The following is a 20909-nucleotide window of genomic DNA, read 5'->3' as shown; positions in this document are numbered from 1 at the left end:
ATAATCGGGACTAGGTAAATCGAATTATGACGTAAAAAAAGTTTACGTTATTTGGAATTTTCAACGTAAACAAAGTTTTCCTTATGTATATGTATTATTAGATATGTATAATATATTGGATAGTTATGGAACGAAAATTATGAGTATTTACAAGAAAAGGATGTTCTAAGCAGCATCAATTTCCAAGATGGCGACTTCCGGTTCATTGATATTCCTTGAAAACCCTTACAATATGGGTATTTTCGGAACGAGTTTTATGAGCACATGTCGGACAACGATGTTTGAGGTGGTTCTGAATTCCAAGATGGCGACTTCCGGTTCATTGATATTCCTTGAAAACCCTTACAACATAGGTATTTTCGGACTTCCGGTTTAACCTTAGTTACCCAATAAATTGAGAATTAAATTAAATAAATATCGAAAACGCTTCAAGCTTCGAATTTACGCGTCTAATGCAAGGTTATATCTAAACAAAATACTATTTAAAAATCGACTAAATAATACTTCAAAATAGTGGGTCGTTCTCTCCGGTACGAATAATTACCCACCTGGGCTTAATATGTTTCACCGGCTCTGGACCAAACTGAACAAGCTAGACAACGGCACAAGCAGATATGCCAAATATTTTCATAGAAAATCTGTATTGCTTTGTATAAAAAATCTGTATTAATCTGTATTCACTAATAAAATGAAATTCTTACCACAAAATGATGCCAAAAGATGTTATTCCAATATAACGTGGTTGTAGGATGGTAGATTCAATCAGTCATTGCCGCGCTCACAAGAATATTCAACGACGAAATTTCATAGTTTTTTTTTATTTTTTTATCCACAACAATTGAATTGTAATTCTATATACCCCGGTTGATTTTGCACAAGGCCGTAAGAGCAAGTGGCAGTTTCTCTTTCTTCACTCTCTCTTTCAATTATTGTGATGCTATTAAAAAGATTTTCTTGGATTTCACAGTTGTTTGAAAGTCGAAAGTTTCGGGCATCATTCTATGCAAAGAGTTAAGTGATAAACGTGTAAACCGCTTGGTAGTTAATAGAAGAGAAAGTGAACAAAGAGAAACTGTCATGTGCTTTTATTGCCTTCTGAAAAATCAACCGAGATATTTATCTAGTTTGAAATTGTTGACTTCATTATTTGACATAAAATTTCTACGCCCAATATGCAACGTCAAGTCGGGTCATACAGCTCTCAGTTTGACGGTAAAGTTTCATGATGCCATTACTTCCTTGAATATCAGTTCAAATTGGTTTCAAATTATAATATAAATAAATTTCATTTCATTTCCATATCAATTTGTGATTTGTCCATTGATTGACAGACTTTTATCTCGTCACTGGAATCAAACACTAAAAGATAGCTCAGACAGAAAAGTTTAATTTTTTCTTTCTTACTTTTTGTGAGATCTGAATAAATCTGTATTAAATTGAGGAAACCTGTATAAAATCTGTACTCTGTATTAAATCTGTATGAGTATGTAAAAATCTGTATAATACATATTTATCTGTATAAATGGCATCTCTGGGCACAAGACACGACCCACACGCTTAGAAAAAGTTACTCAAAGTTTGAGTACTAGTTACTCATTTTCAAATGATACATGGAAACGTCAAAAATTGAGTAGTTATCATCAATGATATTGAGTAACTCCTACTCTAAATTTGAGTTTAACGCAATAACTCGTTTTTTTTTACTATTCGCAAGATCAGTCTAAAAGTTGTAATAACCATTTGTAGCAACAGGTTGTATATTTTGTTAGTGAGATCGCGTATTTCGAGGGTGAGTCGCTCAACACAAACGGTGTTGTGTCTGCAAAAACCGCAATGATAAACTCCGTGTTGTGCTTTAGAATGAAACCGAATATGCTCAAATGTCATTTATGAGGAATAAGTGTATGATTGGTGCCTGAGCATAACTGACATGTATGTTAATTTGCGATTGACACACTACTCCAAGCAACCACCACTTGATATAGTATTGAGTTCAATTACTTAATATTTTAATACAATACACTCAGAAAAGGAGGAATTTTTTTTTGCAAATTTGGTATATGTGAAATAAAATTTCACTCAAAATTTGAGTGATAGTTACTCTATTTTTGGTACATGTACAAATAAAGTATTACTCAGTAAATGAGTAGATTTTATCCAAATATCGTTTCCAGTGGAAGAACTCAAATTTGAGTAACTTAGGAGTTACTCTAAATTAGAGTTGTTCCACTTTTTCTGTAGATGAGTGAGATCCTACTCATTTTTGAGTAACTATTTTTAAGCGTGCACGCGTGATCTGTCAAAAACAGTGTTGCCAAAAAGATATCAACCAAAAATCACCCTTCATTAATGAAAACATGAGTTATATGAGGAAGATATCATAACATCGCCAGGTGGATTAAAACAGGGTTTTATAATCCTTTAAAATAAATTCAAATGTTTGAATTTGACAAATACCAAAACTTGGAGTTTCGATTTTAGTTTAATTCATATTTCTTCGATTTTCACAAAAAACTGCGATTTTGGGGTCAGTCGAAATCAAAGTTTGGTTCAAAATTCTTCACTCTGCCTCCTTAAACTGATCCATAGATAATTAGATTATTTTTAAAACTTAGAATGAACATTAAAGTAAGAATGAACATTTATCTCATGCCACCTTGTTGACCGGTTGCCAAACTTGGTAAATAGTCAGTTGAGCCGATAATTTTAAAGTTTTAAGTTGCAACCTGGGGAGAGTATTCAAAGTATTAAGACCAAACAGTAGTTTCAGTCAAAGTTACAGTCAATTGATTCCAGTGATACAAAATGTTAAGTAAATTGACCATAACCGAAGTGTCAATAAAAGTGCATAATTAGTTCAATTGTCAGCTAAAATCAGCCGATTTATTCATGCTGAAATATGATCTAACCAACAACGGGGATTTTGTTAATTGAAAGCCGGCGTTGCCCGTTTCGACTATTTCCGACGGCCAATTATTCTGAACGAACAAATGCGCAATCAGCGAAGCCCTCCTTCCACACGAGCACATTACATCAGCCGGCGCAGTATTTTATTTAGACAAACAATCTCATTGTTTATCGCATTCGGTGCCACTGACTGGGTAAAATGACAAGACAAAGCCTTTGTCATCATTCCCGTGCAAGTGCCGAGCGTGTGGGGGGTTTATCTTCGCTGTCAGCGTTGGCATTTCGGAGGAAATATCCTGATTCCCGCGCACACACGAGCCGCATATGAGCCGACATGCAGTAGAAAGCCACAATCATAATATGTACCGACTGAGATTGCCGGTATTTTCCTCCTGAAACTTGCTCTCCACTCAGCCAGCTGGCATTTCCACGTGCACACTCTTGAACATTGTATACATTCGGGGTTCAACTCATATCAACAAAAACAGCATCTCATAATGACGTTTATGCAAACCAGACAATCACTGGTCCGACAGCCGCAAGGAAACCAACCAACCCACCCACCCATCAACAAACGTTCTATTGTTGCTGTTACTGTTGTTGTTGTTGTTGCTGTCGATGCTCCTGCCGTCGCGGTACGTCCTCGCGTTTTATGGCAAAAGCGTTGCGTTCGTTTACGCCTTTGTTCGTCAGTCCGTATTATTCTAACGCAGCCCAGCATCCGAAATGGGTAATATGCGCAGTCATGCTCGAAATATCCTTATCTTAATTTGACATTTGAGAATCGGAAACAATGCCAAGGTATGTTGTAGATGGTGGGCATCATTCGCTACCGGTTGTTACGGAAGAAGAGAAAGATGTTTCGTATCTGTAATGTTGCAGCTGGGCAGGAAAGTATCTGCAGGTTGCTGGAACCGAAGATTCATTGTCCCGTGATGGTTGGGATGTTGGTTTTGCTGTTTGGGCCAATCAAACTGAAATTGAAAAACATTTGATCGGAAAGCTGAGAGAAGATCAGCGAATCGCGAGAGTTCCCACAACAATTTTAGTATCCAACCCGAACCCGCACAGTAACCGATTCCACGGTTCAACTTCGTTTAATAATGAATGAAATGAGGGTAGACCGTTTGTAGTTTGCTGCATCCGTCACGGTCGGTACAGGCAGGGGTGAGGGAATCTATGTCAGCACTTACCCTGAAACATTCCCCGCCCCGTCATCCCTCCCTACCGCTCGACACCAGAAGAAGCAAAATTCAAGGGGAAATGATTTTCTTTCATTTCCTTGGCAGCAGTGTTTTTCCCCGGTTTTGTACTGTTTCTTCTTCAGTGCAATCTTCACTTCTCACCATGTCTGCTGGTGATCTACGAAAGCGGTAATGTTTATCTTTTCGGCTGAGGACTCGCAACTGCTGACGGCATGTTTTCCGTTCCCCGTTCAAACTGCATGCCAGATGAGTGTATGTTTTTATTTTGCTCAAGCGGATTCAATGTCACAGCCAGTTAGTTGTTGCCTCCCCGAGAAAGGGATAACTTGTGAAATCAACGTCTCGCCTTCTATCCACCACCTACTTCTATCGACTATTGTACAACCAAGCCTTCTTAACGGAATTAAGTTTTCATGTTCGAGATAAATTGATACTGACAGCACTAATTGTTTTGTAAATAAATGGATTCCGGGATTCGCTCGCAGTTGGGACCCCGCCCGGTCCGATGACGGTATCAGCTAGGAAATTACGTTAGCAGGGCTTCGGGCTAGGATTGTCGGCTGATTGACTGAGTGACTGACACTTTTCATTCCGACATTACCGAGCGAGTAGCGGTAACCGGCAGCGGCAGTGAACAAGATCCGCATGGGCTTAGCTGTCGAGGTAGGTAAGATGGATTATTGTTATCCTGCTTTCATCTCGTCACAGCAGAAGCACTGGTTTCGAGACGGAGATGCGAAGATACGGAGATACCAACTGGCCATTGTAGCAGGTCCATTACAGACGGCCGGCCGACTACGGCTCTGGTTTCCTTTTCTATGCATGCTTCCTCTTCCCAGGAGTGATTATCTGCAGCAGCCAACTTCTGCGGTTGATTTAATGTTGCGTGAACAATTGTTTGCGATGGGTGGGTAGGTGGTTTACTGCTCGGCCAGCGGTTTGTGGCCGGTAGTCGCACTGATGAATGGAATGCCTATCCTTGCTAGTGCCTGTTTGTGCACGCCGTTAGTTTGTGGAAGTTGTTTGTTTGGGCTTTCCAGTTGGTTCGCTATTTTGAAACATTGATGGTACATTGTTCGGTTACAAGCCCTTCTCTGGTGAATGGTACCGTCACGGGAGGATGGTTGCTTGCCACCGAACTCGTTCGTCCTTTCCAATCGTATCGTAACTGCATTTTGATGGTAAGTGCAAAAACTACACTTATTTTAAAGGTAATGAGAAGCTGTTACATAGGCATTTTATTCTTTCTGCTACTGATCTTTCATTTCATGATATTATTTTTTTTCTCTGAATTGAGCACTAATAATTTGACGCACTATTTAACAAAATAACGGATGTTCAAGCAATGACTCGTTCTCGTTTTGATAATTTTTAAATAAGAAATAGAATCTAGACTGATCAACACTAACACACATCACATTTCCAAAATGGGCACCAGGTCTTGAACAGTCATTCTGGATTATGTGAACGCGCGTCGGGCGGTTCTTTGCGCCCTCTGCTGTGTTCTGCGCGCATTAGAACCAGTGCGGTAAAATTTCATTTTCAATCGAATAATATAAGATGAAAATGAAATTTATGGCCGCTGACCGTCAGCATATCCCTACTAATTCATTTGACTTTTACTGCCATTTTCAAGTGAAGCTCCCGGAAGGGGCTGGGGCCCACTAGGAGATTGATAGTACCTATTAGCTCTCTCCGGACAGTACCAGCCTAGATGCCGTGTGGAATCCGGCGGAAAAAAATGAACCAAGAATAGATCCACTGGGTTCCTGCTTCCATGTCGTGAAAGGCGACAAATGCAGGAGTTTCTTTTTCTTTTCAGTTATCAAATATTTTCAATGCTTCACTTCTGATTACTCTATTTTACTAAATTATCTCTTCATTCAACCTATCAATTTCCGTCTAGCTTCGGAGAATAGTTTTATTTGGAATGTTTTCTTCTTCCATGTTATTGATTGTCTTTCAGGATTATTAATTGAATGATAAAAATCAACTATTGCGCAAATCCGTTGATATTACAAAGTTAATAACAGAGATGACATATATCGGTATATTGAATACATAGTAAAAAAACACTTGATATTATCATTTCAAACTATAAATTATAATTTTTCTCGGCTGCCGGCTGCCCAGATCAACCAATGTAACCAATTAATAATTTTAATAAATATTTAAAATAATAAAGCGAAAATAATACAAAATCAAGACGCTCATGAAATCTGTTGACCTTTATTTGGTGATTTAAAATGATTTTATAAGAACTGTTTAGAATTTATCATTTGGATGATTGTAATCTGTTGATGTTAAAGATGAGGAGGTTGTATGCCTGTAGGAGAGCAAGTTTGACAGAAACTAACTCCACCGGGCTTTTCCCTGCTCCAAATAAACAAATAAACAATGCAATAAATCAACTATTTTGTCTAAATCCTATTCACTCGTTTATTTTGTATCACGTAATCTCATTTATTAAAAAATAGGGAAATTTTTATTCTTTGCGCGATAGTGTTGCAAATTTTTCTTCAGTTTCCTCGAATAAGAGCTGTGAATCAAGACTTTCCGGGACTTTTATATAGGATATTGTTGAAACGTTCACTCGGGAAGTCAGTGAGTTTAGTGGTGCATCCGAGCATCTTGAAACCGGAACATACTGAGTCGCGCGCGAATAATACCAATACTGAAATTTTTACTAACAAATATCCTTCTCCCGTGACACTTGTGGAGTGCGCAGTAGTATATACGGCCTCTAGTAACAACAAGTGTTGGACTAACATCCCTTCCCATTCCTTAGACGATCTACGTTCGGGCCTGGCCGGCGCCGGTACTGATCAATGAATTCTGGGATTATCAAAAGATGTACATTGAAGGATGATTTACCAGTCCCAGGTCGGATCATCTAGAAACTCCCTGTTCAATTTCAGCTAATCTCGATCAGTAACGGAGTAGCAACCAGGGGTGGTCGCTCAAGCTCAAGCTCAAGCAAGCTCAAGCTCAAGCTCAAGCTCATTTTCAAGTGAAGCTCCCGGAGTTCATCGTCAGTTAAATAATCGTACCTAGTCATTTGAATTTTGCTTGCTCAGTTTCGAGTGCCAAGCAGTGTAGCTCCTTCCTTGGTCTTCGCTCTTGGTAGTAAGCAAGTTCGATCGAATAGAATTATAAATGGAGTAAAGTATTAAAAATGAAAACTGAAGGAGGAAACAATTAATTTATGCATATTCTGTGATTAATATTTCAGTTATCTGGTTTGTTTTTCATCTATTATCTTGAACCAATTCGAATGTTCACATGAACCTCATTAGAAGGCCGCTCTCACACTATTGAAAGAGATATTTTGTTACTTCAATAAATAAACTGACGGTAATTAAACTGAGCCTCGATAGATGAAAAACGAGTGATGAACTGAATGCTGCCCGTTCGGGCCGTCAGCAAACATTGTGTGTGTCTAGAGTGAAGTTAACTGCATTAGAGAGATCATCAATGTGTTCCACATTCAGTTTCAATTGAATTGAATGAAGTTTTAATGCACTGATTAGAACTGTCAAATTTATTCCCGTCATTATTTATCACACAAAACCGATCGTGACCGCGGTAAATGGTTCGAAAAGAAAATGGCTCGAAAAAAGGAATGCTCACAAACACTTGTGCTGAAAAAAGTGGGTAAAACGATTGGTGAAATTTTAAATTATTGTTGAGGGGGACGGGTGTAGCGTAATGGGTAAGTCGATGCCTTTCACGCAGCCCACCTGGGTTCGATTCCCAACCCCGCACATAGGGTCAGAAAGTTTTTCTGGCCCGAAGAGGCGAATGACCTAAAGGTTAAAACCTCTATAATCGAAACAAAAAAAAAAAAAAAAAATTATTGTTGATGGAGTGTGGATTTGAAGCCACGTTGAAGCGGTTTGTTTGACCGACAAAAATAAACAAGATGGACACATTTTATTGGTGTGCAATCAAAATCAGTTCAAAATAGCGGCTGAAACTCGTGCCGGAATCAATGAAAGTCTGTCAAACCCAATTTCGGTGGATACTGTAAAAACGTCGTTTGCGATAAAAGCGATATTTTAGTGACGTAAATTGCACATTGTTATTATAGATTTAAATGTGGCAACTCTGCACGCTATATAAAATTGAACAAAGCATACTGTGTGCTAGGCGGTGGTGTTTTCTTCTTCCGTACCGATGCGTACCGGGTTTGCATCATTTTGTATGACAGTTTGAAAGTTTTGACACTATTTGCCCAATAATTTCGGAATCGGAAGTCGGATCTGGATGAAATTGCATAGTATTTTGTTTTACACAATAAGGGATTTAATTTGAATCATGATTTGTGAAAATCGTTTTAACCGTTGCTGAGAAATCGAAGTGAGTTCCGTTTTTGACGATTTTCTTCACTATCACAGGTGCGCTCGGAAGCGAAACCCGGGGACTAGTAGTCAAAGTAAATTTATATATCCACTAACCAGCAAGTTTTGCCAACTAGATGATTTTCCCAGTGAGTTTCATAAAAATTTGCTCCTCGTTTCGCCATCACTTCAGAAAAAATCCTCTTGAAATTGATTTTTTTTTTCACTTATCACGCTGTAATACCGCAACCAAAAATCGGATCTGGATAAACTTTTTCGAGGACTTTTTAAATATTTTCAAGAAATTTTATTTGCATCTTAGCTCCAATCAATTAAGAAATTTCCGAGAAAATTGAGTGTGCATTTTCTCATAGATTTGCACATATTACCTTGCAATTCCGTAACCGGAAAATTCAATAGCAAGCTAGAGGACCATAAGACCTTTCGTTTGAATCTAATTTTGTGAAAATCGGTCACACCATCTCTGAGAAAAGTGAGTGACAATTTTTTTCATAGTTTTAGTGCATGTCATCCTGTAATTCCGGAACCGGAAGTCGGATCGGGAAAATATGAAATAGCAGTCTAGGGAAACATAAAACCTCTCAATTGAGTCTGAATTTGTTAAAACCTACTCAGCTGTCTCTGAGAAAATGAAGGAACCGGGAACTGGGAACCGGAACAGCTGAAATCAGTTCATTTGACCAGCAACTAACAAATTCTACAAATTGAGACAATTTTGAGCAAAACTTAAAGGAATTTTTTCCTGTTTTCTGCATTAGCGCTCAAAATGACGGGTTTCAAATTCTTACACACTCAATCCTGTATTTCCGAAACCGGAAGTCGGATCCGGAAAAAAATCTACGCTTGCATTTTGGAACATAACACCTTTCATTTGAATATAAGTTTGTGAAAATTAATTGAGCGGTCTTTGAGAAAAACGTATGACCGTTTTCTATGTTTTTGCACATTTCACCCCATTACTTCGGAACCGGAAGTCAGATCACGATAAAATTCAATAGCAGGCTTTGGGATTTTAGGGCCTTTCATTTGAATCTGAGTTTTTGCACATTTTAACCCGTTACTCTCGAACCGGAAGTTCGATCTGGGTAAAATTAGATAGCAAGCTATGGTACTGAAAGATCTTTCATTTGAATCTAAGTCTTGTAACCCCACACGAAGTTTCTGAATTTCATTTGAATCCGTCTTCCGGAGTTAAAGTGTGATTAGTGAAAAAAATCTTATTTGAAATTACTTCATCTTTTTTCTCAGAGATGGCGTAACCGATTTCAACAAACTTAGATTCAAATGAAAGGTTTCATGGTCTCATACAATACTTCCGAATCCAGATCCAATTTCCGGTGTGTTAAAATTGGATACCGTCACTTGAAGCGGCAAAACAAAACACGTAAAAAAATTCTTAACTTGCCTCGAAACTATTCCAATCGGTAGTCATTGTCAGTAGATGACCAAACAATAATTTGGCTTTCCTTGTTCTTGGGTTTTTGATGAATGACCGAAGATTGAAACCATAGACTCAAAAACGGATCCCAATCACTTTCCTCGAACTAACTTCGATTATACCGGTTCCCAGACTCCGGTTTCGGAAGTATCTCTTTTCGTTTCCGCAGAGATGGCCTAACCAACCTGAGTACTGTTTCACTCTGTAGGTTATACTAGTTTATGAACAAACCTTTTTGTTATTTTAAGATTCGAAGAAGGTTTTTGAAGAACACCGCACATTTTTATATATGAGAATATGTGAGATATAAGAAAGGCATCATTATACCACTAGGTGGATTAAAACAGGTTTTTTTAAACGAAAAATCTGATTTAATCCACTTAGAAGTGTAAGGATACCTTTGTTACATTTTTTATTATAAGAATTTTGTTTTGTGTCAGTTATAGAGGTTTTAACCTTAAGGTCATTCTCCCCTTAGGGTCAGAAAAAATGTATGACTCTATATGCGGGGTTGGGAATCGAACCCAGGTGGGCTGCGTGGAAGGCATCGACTTACCCATCACGCTATACCCGTCCCTATTCTAAGAAATTTGTACTAATTTTATTCTGGAAAGAGGATTACTATTTCCGGTATTTCTGGAATTATATCCCGGAAAAGGTGTAGAAAGAAATTTCTATAAAACAACTATAAGATCTTTTGTTCGTGTGTTTCATTTCTCGAAAGGACAATGTATGGAACACTTGTAGAACTAATTTGATACTATTATTCTGCTGAAGAAAGTATGTTGATACGTTGAGGCGTTTAAGAGTTATGTAATGTAACATTTTTCATCAAAAGGAGCCTCATTTGATTACAAACAACTTTTGTGAAGACACGAACTACAAAAAACTAGTATTTGGCAGTGAAAATATTATTGTCACGCTAATTTCCTGTTTCGGACCATAGTGCAGTGATTGCATAACCTTTCTATATGAGAAAGGCAAAAATGTTAGATGGCGGACTGTATATATGAGAAAGGCAAATAGACCAAATGAGAAAAAATAGATATTAATTTTATTCTATCCGAGAGGAATTCCTGTTGAAAGCGATTTAGCATCTCTTTGGTTTCATCCTAGAAGCAATTTTCCGGAAGTCCAAGGCGTTGTCAATTTCATCGCGCAAGCAGGATCCGTTATTGATGACACATTTTGTTATGCTTAAGAACAGATAATAGTTCGAGGGAGACTACTCGGGCGAATAAGATGAATGGGGATTCAATTGAAGCTCCAAATCGTTAATTTGGTCATAATTACGTCTTGTATGTTTTTCTTTTGTTTGTTTTTGTGAGGCACATTCGAAGTAATTTTAGTCTTAAAACGCCTCAGCAATGTTTAAATAATACTAGATGTTTTTTTTTCGAGAAACATGACAATCCAAGTAAATCGACTCCATGACTTTCACGACTCATTGAGCACTCGTAGCGGCTTTCGTTCACTTTCGGGCTCTTATTTTGTTCTCTGGATGTAATATTTTATCTGGCTTGCATCAACAATTATAAATCATTTAGGGGTTAGCCTATGTTTGTGCTTAGGGCACAGAACCGTTTTTACTATTCTTTACGTTTCGTCTTTGACTCGTTATTGCAAACTTAAACAGTTCAACTTGAACCGCTAAGCAGACGTAAAGTTAATGCTACTTGCAAAACACTTATTCAGTTGGTACCGAAGTACCACGTCTTTCCTGACGTGCCGAACGAAAAACGTTGTTTTCGGCTTATACTGGCCGATTCAGGTATGGTTCAGGAACTGCTCTGCACTGACGAGTCAAAGACGAAACGTAAAGAATAGTAAAAACGGTTATGTGCCCAAAGCACAAACATAGGCTAACCCCTAAATGACCATACCTGAATCGGCCAGTATAAGCCGAAAACAACGTTTTTCGTTCGGCACGTCAGGAAAGACGTGGTACTTCGGTACCAACTGAATAAGTGTTTTGCAAGTAGCATTAACTTTACGTCTGCTTAGCGGTTCAAGTTGAACTGTTTAAGTTTGCAATAAGCAGTTCAATTTGAACTGCTCTGCACTGACGAGTCAAAGACGAAACGTAAAGAATAGTAATTATAAATCGATCCAAGAAGTTTACCCTTAGTTCTGCATTAGCTTGAATAAACACGTTTCTGAAATGCACTCGCATGCGAGTTTTTGGTCGGGAGTCAGAATTATTTTGTCTTTTGTATCTCACCCGAACCCCAATCAAATTGATACCGACTTCACGTCATAGCGGAACAAACGAAATAAATAAATTTTTGGGGGTTGCAGAAACTAGCTAAACTAAGACGATGTATTCAATTTCAATATATTTTTTTCTATTTTCAGACAAACTATGGAAACCGGCATCTTGAATTGGTGAGTATAGACGCATTGAATCATTTAATTACCCAACTAAAATAAATGTGAGTTTCCAACTCCCAATAAGAAGTATCTTTCCGAGACGCTACTTTTTATTTCAACGGTATAAAAAAAATTTTTTTTTCCAATCTCCCTCGCATCTTTTCCTCACACTGCTCACTCCCCATCATAGACAGGAAAATAACAATCTATTGTAATCACCCTCCCCCAGTTCCAATTTCGAGGAGATGATTATTTCGCGTCCCCAATCAAAAGGACCGGGAAGGAAAAAAAAAACACAATTTAAACTTTTTTTTTCTTCCTTCGCTTCAAGTTCGATTTCCGCTTCCCGATGCCGCGCGGCAAACAAATTCGCCACGCTAGCAAATTTTTCCGTTTATCGGATCGATTGCTCGTACTGTTGCTCTGTACTCTCCGGCTAGAGACCACACGGGGACCAGCCCAGGAAGTTTCCGGGGCGGCGAGCTGCGCATTTTGCAGCCGGCTGGGTCGGTAAATGGAGCAAGTTTCGTATTTTGTAACTGCTGTAATGTGCTTGTAACTGCTCGGTTGGTTGCTGCTTACTCTCCCCTCCACTCCTCCACTCCCTTTACCAGTGCTGGTCAATTCTGTGCAGACTATGAGGTAATGCACCCTCCAAGCTAGGCTGGATATGAGCGACAGAGCTGAGGCTGAATTTTTATTGGTGGAGATAATTCGATAAGAACTTTAACGTTTTCTTGAAAAACGGTTTCCTGCACGCGTTGGGGTGAGAAAGGAATAACCGCGGGGACCAGAATCGAGTTGACAACCAATTGAAAGCTTGTTTGTATTTGATATAGAGGATGGCAGTTTGTCGTGATAGTATTGAAATGGGGTGTTGTTTGCAAATTTTCCGAATTTTCGTTCCATCGATATTTGAACGATGGAAATTTATTTTCAATTTTCACCGGTAAACACGTGCCACAGCTGATATCTCCATCGTAACACTCCTTCCCGTGCTACCGTGTGCCACCTTGCGACAGAAGCAATTCCGAGGAACATGGCACCTCCCACATACACACAAAGTTCTAATTGAATTCTGAGAACCTGATTTTGGAAATTAACTTTGCGTGAGGGATTCAAGATTTCAAGGGGATTTTGATCGAGTTTATTGGCGGCTAAGGCAAGCTCATATTGCTATCGGCATTGCTAGGCCCGGGGCGTTTCGCTCCAAAGTTTGTTTTCATGTTAATTAGGTTTAGTAAAAATTAGCATCTAATTGAGATTTGGATGGATTCACAGCGAATGTTGTTAGCAACCAAACTGTATATGAAATAAGTTGTAATGGGCCTGATGTGCGAGAGTTAATGAAATTTGGAAATCGATATTTTTGCTGTTTGCTTGATCTGGTCCGATTTTTTGTAAACATGTGTTAAATTCTTTGCTAATTCAGAGAAACCCTAACATAGTCGCATAGGGTAACGATTCTCTAAGTTTTTAGAATTCGGATACAAAACCTTTACTTCGGTTCGGTTATAGCAACGTGAAAGCGAATTCACATATTTCTATCTTACTCTTTAAGTCGATCTGTTAAACAGATAAAGCAGATCTTACACTAATTGATTTCGTATATGCGATGACTACTGGAGCTTAGTTAGCTTAGTTCTTTTGAACCGCTCGCGAGCGGATTGCCCATCTCTACTTCTATTATTATTAATAGAAACCTATTATGATGAAGGTGCAATCATAGTTCTCAAGAGAGGGTAATCCATATACAAATAATAATACCCCTAGGTCCTATACAAACGGATCTCGTTTATTTGGTTCACCGAAAGATCAATTTAGCCTAGCCTTTTATACAGTTTCGTCTTGACTGGTGCTGAAAAAAAAGTAAAACTGGCAACGGCTTGGTTTTTAAAGGTTTGTTTTTGGTTCATAGTAAACATGAAAATATAGTTTCAAAACGAGTGTTACGGACGATTCTCGAGTTTCACTTGACTGCTTCCGAAAAATGTTTCAAAAATCCAGGAAACGAATTAGAATATACACCGTTTAACCACAAGTTTATATTTTAATCGTTCAAGGCGAGCTCAAACGAATATATGGAAAAAATTGAACAAACTTGAACAAACGAGTGGTTAAAATTATGGAATGCGAAGAAAGCATCATGCAGTTAAAACAACAAACATGAAATCTAGAACGAAGTTTCTGAAAATAAATGTTCGCTCTTGAATATCAAATTTATCAACGTCGTTGATTGATCGCGCGTGTTCCTTAAGACGTATTTGTGAATATGAGGGTATATTAATGCATTTATTTGAAGTGTGTTACGCTTATTGAAGCTTCTAATTTTCCTAGATTCCTAACATTGCGCTTCACTCGATCCTATAGAACAATCAGGAACCGGATTGAACAGATATTATTAATTTATCTGAAATCTTGCATCAAGTTTGCAGATCCTAAATCTCTTGAATCCGATACGTCTAAAAAATACATTCAACATTAAACTTTATAATTCAATTCGGAAAAAGGCCGCCAGAAAACAATTTGATACATGTATATACATGAAATCACAGTTTTAGGTGCTGCAAAAGTTAATGCGACAAATATCAAACATAGTTGTATGTCAACTGACAACTAATGTTTTTTTTTTAATAATTATCTATTGGAATATGAGTTAAAATTAAATTATTAAGATTTAATTGGGTTTTCAGCCACAAGTGGTGACTTTTCAGCCCTATTATATATACGATTTGGTTGTTACCATGAGGACATCATTTGCTTCCGCAATTCTGAGATTTTTGTGTAGGGAGAATTCTAAACCTACTTGTATTGTGTAATGGGGAAAAAGAACTTATATACTAACTTACTAACTAATACAGAGAGCGAATCGATTCAATTGAAGATTGCATAGATTTTTGTCGGAATTTGCTTATAATATTATGTGACATTACATCTAATGGTTCTATATTTGTGAGTCTGTGTAACTCATTTGTACTAAACTAGGGAGGACGCTTCAAAATCATTTTCAGAATTTTATTCTGAATCCTTTGAAGCGTTTTCTTCCTGGTGGAACAACAACTTGACCAAATTAGTACTGCACAAAGCATGGATGGTCTGAAAATTTATTTATAAATTAACAATTTATTTTTTTAAACAGAGCTTAGAATTTCTGTTTATAAGAGGATATAAACATTTAATATATTTATTACAATTTGCCTGGATTCCTTCAATGTGATCTTTGAAAGTGAGTTTTTTGTCATACGTTAAACCTAAGTATTTAGCTTGATCAGATCATGTCAATTCAAAGCCATTCAATTTGAGAATGTGATTATTGTTTGGTTTAAGATAAGAAGCTCTTGGCTTATGAGGAAAGATAATTAATTGCGTTTTTGCTGCATTTGGTTTAATTTTCCATTTAGACAGATAATCACTGAAAATATTTAAACTTCTTTGTAGGCGACTGCAGATCACTCTTAGATTTCTACCTGTGGCTAACAGACTTGTGTCGTCACAGAATAGCGATTTCTGACAACCAACCGGAAGACTTGGAAGATCAGAAGTGAACACCTGCTCGTACAGGTAGCAGTTCAGATTTACAATTCTGATAGCTAACTTGAAGAGTTCGATCAGTTAAATGAATAGCAAACTGGAAATCAGACATTTTTGCTATTAAACCTTTGTCCCAAACACTGTCGAATGCTTTTTCTACGTACAGAAAAGCAACTCCAGTGGATAACCCAGAAGATTTATTTGCTTTTATCATGTTCGTTACTCTGACAAGTTGATGAGTAGTTGAATGTTCATGACGAAATCCAAACTGTTCTGGTAAAAATATTGAATTCTCATTTATATGAGACATCATTCTCAACAAGATAATTTTTTTAAAAAGTTTACTGATAGAAGAAAGTAAGCTAATTGGTCGATAACTTGATGTTTCTGCTGGGCTTTTATCAGGTTTGAAGATGGGAATTACTTTACCGTTTTTCCATCTTTTCGGAAAGTAAGCTAATGAAAAACACTTGTTGAAAATTTTAACCAAGAGTCTCAAGGCAACATCGGGAAGATTTTTAATAAGACTATCAAAGATTCACCTTACCAGGAGCCTTTAAGTTTTTAGGTTTTCCAATGATTGACTTAATTCTATCGAAATTCGTCTCTGTAATGTCATTTTGTAATAACACTTGAGTTGATCATATTTCATTGAGACTTCATTTTCAATTAGGACTTACACACTTAATCTCGTTCGGTAATTCTTGCCGCTTTTGACGAGTTTTGAACAGCCGAATTACCGAATATTTCTATTCTACTGATATATCAGCACAAATGAACATTTGTTGACAGCAGTACCTCAAGGTACCGCAGTGATAAAACGTGAATTTTACCGATAAAATCACCTACCGAGATTTGAACAGCTGAGGTCGGTAATCCGATTTAAGTGTGTAGGAGAATTTGTTCAACTTCTTTAGCGAAATTTTCATTTCGCAAAAGAGTAAATATATGTTTAATTCCTTTCTGTAAATTTTTAACTATGTTTTTCATAGCAGGATCACGAGAACGTTGATATTGTAGTCAACGAACATTCTTCAACCGAATGAGCAGTTAAAGATTGTCATCGATGATAGGAGAATTTAATTTAGTTTGAGCTTTGGGAACTGAAAGGTTTCTAGCCTCGATAATGTAATGATTCAAATTGTCAATTGCTGTGTCGATGTCCGCAGAATTTTTTAAAATAGTTTCATGATCCACATGATTTTCAATGTGAGATCTGTAATCCAACCAATTAGCTCTATGATAGTTGAATATAGAACTAATTGGATTAATTATAGCTTCGTTGGAAAGTCTGAATGTTACAGGAAGATGATCTGAGTCAAAGTCAGCTTGTGTAATCGGTTCACTACAAATGTGACTTTGATCCGTTAGAACCAGATCAATTGTAGACGAATTTTTCACGGAAGAGAAACAAGTCGTATTACTGGGATGAAGAACTGTGAAGTAACCAGCTGAGAGTTGATTATGAAGTATCATTACTATTATTTTGCCTACAATTCCACTGGACATGCTTAGCATTTAAGTCCCCTATTACGAAAAATTTCGGTCGATATCTTGTGAGTTTTTGAAAATCGCCTTAAAGAAATTTAATTGTTCGCCGGTGCATTGGAATGGCAAATATGCTCCAGCTATGAAATAAATTCCATGAATGGTTTCAACTTCGATTCCCAAGCTTTCAATAACTTTAGTATTGAAAGAAGGTAAAATTCGAAGTTTAATTTGCCGTTGGACATAAATGGCAACTCCACCACCTATTCCAGTAAACCTGTCAAATTGATGAACCACATAATGTGGATTGCTTTTCAAGAAAAGTTTCTGTCACAATGGATTGCTTGGTTCAAGAAAAGTTTCTGTCACAATGGCAATATGAATTTTATGAACTTTGAGAAAATTATAAAATTCATCTGCACTCGATTTCAAAGATCGAGCAGTCCATTTTAAAATATTCAAATAATTATTTAACATCACTGTTAAATTTTAAATTCATTATAATATTATTTGCAAATTGCCATCCGATTTTAAATGCTTCAAAAAGTCAAGAAGTCGAATTCATTCGGATGATCATTTGAAAAAGTTGATAGATCATTTTAGATTATTTTATTTTCAGTTATATCGCCTAAATCAACTTCATTTAAAGAAGCGAATGGCATTGAAGGAATATTTGTAGGTAGACTGCCATTAGAAGAAGATGATATGACCGATCTACCTATTAATCAATTGTTGTCGTTAAAAGATGAACTGCAAGGCGGTCCTGTGTTTTGATTATTTACATTAGAAGAATTAAGTGGTAGATTTATACCTGTTATACTAGCATAACTGACATTAGAAGAAGATGATGACGAGGTCGATCTACCTGTCAATAAATTGTTTTCGTTAGAAGACGAATTGGCAGGCGTATCTGTTTTTTTTTAATTCGAAGAAATAAGTGCCTTAGAAGAATTAGGCGTGGCATTTGTAACGGTTTTTTGATTTTCAGGTATGTTCTGTAAATTTAAGGTCGTTGATTTGACTTGTTGTCTAAGCGAACGAGCGTTTAAAATTTTAACTAATGTTTAATCTGTAACACAGTATTATAAATCATATCTATGGCAAGCTTTGTCTTACTGAATCTATTTATTCAAATCGGTTTCAATTAAAATACATATTCTTTCGATACAAGTTTTAGAAAACTACTTGTAAATTATGGAATAGTGGAATGGGTGGAAGCTCGTAGTTCCAGCTATACTTCCGAACAAGATAAAACCCATGACCTAAGATTTTAATCCGTTCTGGTGGTTGACTATATCTGGTATAATTGGAACTACTTTGGTACCCTCGATCTATTCGCTTGACTTGCCTAATAAGAAATCCTAGCTTACTAAAATCTCTATCATTCAAATCTGCTATACTCGTACACAAAACAGCGATAATAAGTACTTTATAAGGATTAATTCCTTGGCGGAAAATAAAGAGTGCACATTAGCGCGGCTGCCTATCCTATGGCATCTTATTTCTTTTTTCTTGGCGAACTCGTGCTTTTCTCTTGCAAAATAACCGTTTCGGAATGAAAAAGTAATTGCAGCATAGCTGTTCTGCTCAATGATGGAATAGCAACTTGTGGAGATTGATTGATTGTGGTCAATTAATTTGCATTGTTCCGTAATTCGAATATCTTTTAAATGTAGGAACCATGATAGTTTTGTTGTGATTTCACGGGGATTGTTTCATCTGATGAAAATGGTTCGCTTTTAGACATAAAGAATACTGTACCGTACTTTAAATATTATTACGAATGAGTTGTCGTGCTCATTATAATATCTTTGTATCACTGATACCAACGTATCATCAGCAATTTTCGGTTCTATCATAAAGCATACTAGTAAATTACTTGTCAGGTAAAAAGCTACATGTTATCATATAGGTGCTAATTGGAATTCTCGTATTGGCTACATGATGTGAACATCGTTTAGAGCATAGGTTCCCAAACTATTTTGGGCCATGGACCCCTTTACTAAAATTAACTTAGGCCTCAGACCCCCAGACCCAGACAAATTCTTTTGAAAATTCAATTTCTTGCTTTTTAAATATTGCTGTAAAATACTTACCAATTTCTGCGGTTGGTCAAGTATACATAACTTTTAGGCGTAAATATTTCATATAACAACTTATATCAAACAATAGGGGGTCGATTTCTAGACCTCGTCGACCCCCATAGTCAGTTTTCGTTTACGTCGACCCCCGCAAAAAGGATATCGACCCCAAGGGGTCTATATCGACCACTTTGGGAACCCCTGGTTTAGAGCATTGAAAAATCATATAAAATTTTCATGAAATGATGCATGAGCACTAAGCATGAAAATTACTGAAACCAGTATGAAATGGAAGTGTTCTGCATTGTTGATGCAGTATTTTTTTAAAGTTTATTCAACAGTGATTCTTTTGATAATCGGCATTCACAATTATTCCTAATCTTGATCAAATCATCGATTACGGGTTTGAAGCTTGATTTTAAGTGATCGTTCGCACATTCCATTATTCTCTGTGATCAATAGAACACTAGAACTAAGTATGCTCAAAATGCCCCAAAATGTCTCCTATAGAGAGCGTTAAGAAATGTTAAGTCTGTTCATTTGTGTCACCAAAAAAGAAACGTCAATAGTAAGTATAACATGAGTTTTGGAAGTAAACCTACGTGAAATACAAATCAGCTAGAAAAATGTCAGCCATTTTGTTTTAAAATTTTCGTACAGGAAGATCACTTAAGATATCACAAGTATGTGTTTATCACTTAACCATTGTTGGCAAATCATGTAACTTGTACAGGGATCCCATAAGTCAAAGCATGCATTTACTTTAATAATCCCTTGAAACTGAAGTTATTTTTCAATTTTCAATTATGGGGTCGTCCAGTGTTACGGGTAAAAAAGGCTACAATCGTATTGTGACGAAAAATTACTCGTTTGCGTTTTGTCTTAAAAATTCTGTTCGTTTCCTCTTTGATACCCGTACTACTTGGCTTCGATACAATTTGTTCTATGTGGAATAACAACGAATATTCAAATATTTAACTAATATATTCTGTAAGAAATATACGAATTCAGTAAAAATTATACACAGACTTTTTAAGAGTAGCTTCGCCATTTTCTCTCTCATAGAAGTCTTCGCCCTTATTGGTCAACAAAAAACTCTAATAATTGATTTTTGCAATCTTCTTTTGAAGTCAATTCCTTACTTATTCATCGCTAGAATTAAATCCTTAGTTTTCTGTCCCTCCAAAAGCTTATCAGAACCTTCCTGGCCATTTGACCAAGTTTGGCCGTTTTAGTTGCTCTACTTTACTACTTTTACTTTATCATTTTGGAACACATTTCTGATTCTTGATTAGGAAATGAGTCAAAAGCAAAGTCTTGGCATTACATTCCTTTTGTGGAATTTGGCTTTTCTGTTTCAACAGACTTCGCAGCCGATTCTTAGTGTACAGAATCATTGCATGGCTAGTACTATGGATCTTACTGACACTAAGAATCCTTCCAGGTCGGGGCTCGAACATACGACAACTGGCTTGTAAAGACCAGCGTCCTATGCATTTAACCGCCAACCCGGGACGAATGAGTTAAA

The 20909-nt window shown here is 36.9% G+C and overlaps 1 protein-coding gene across 4 annotated transcripts in view; it reads left to right on the top strand.

Annotated features, from left to right (window-relative positions):
* Positions 1–20909, top strand: part of LOC131431195 (EGFR adapter protein-like) — a 180379-nt gene that overhangs the window by 71066 nt on the left and 88404 nt on the right. For all 4 annotated transcript variants that reach the window (XM_058596765.1, XM_058596764.1, XM_058596762.1 and 1 more), the window contains one exon: positions 12267–12296. The gene's annotated coding sequence lies outside the window, so the exon portion shown is untranslated. The remainder of the gene's footprint in view (positions 1–12266; positions 12297–20909) is intronic.

This window comes from Malaya genurostris, chromosome 2 (genome assembly GCF_030247185.1).
Source record: "Malaya genurostris strain Urasoe2022 chromosome 2, Malgen_1.1, whole genome shotgun sequence".
NCBI classification, from domain to species: Eukaryota; Metazoa; Arthropoda; class Insecta; order Diptera; family Culicidae; genus Malaya; species Malaya genurostris.
The sequence above is the reverse complement of the archived record's forward strand: the minus strand, read 5'-3'. Positions and strand labels throughout refer to the sequence as shown.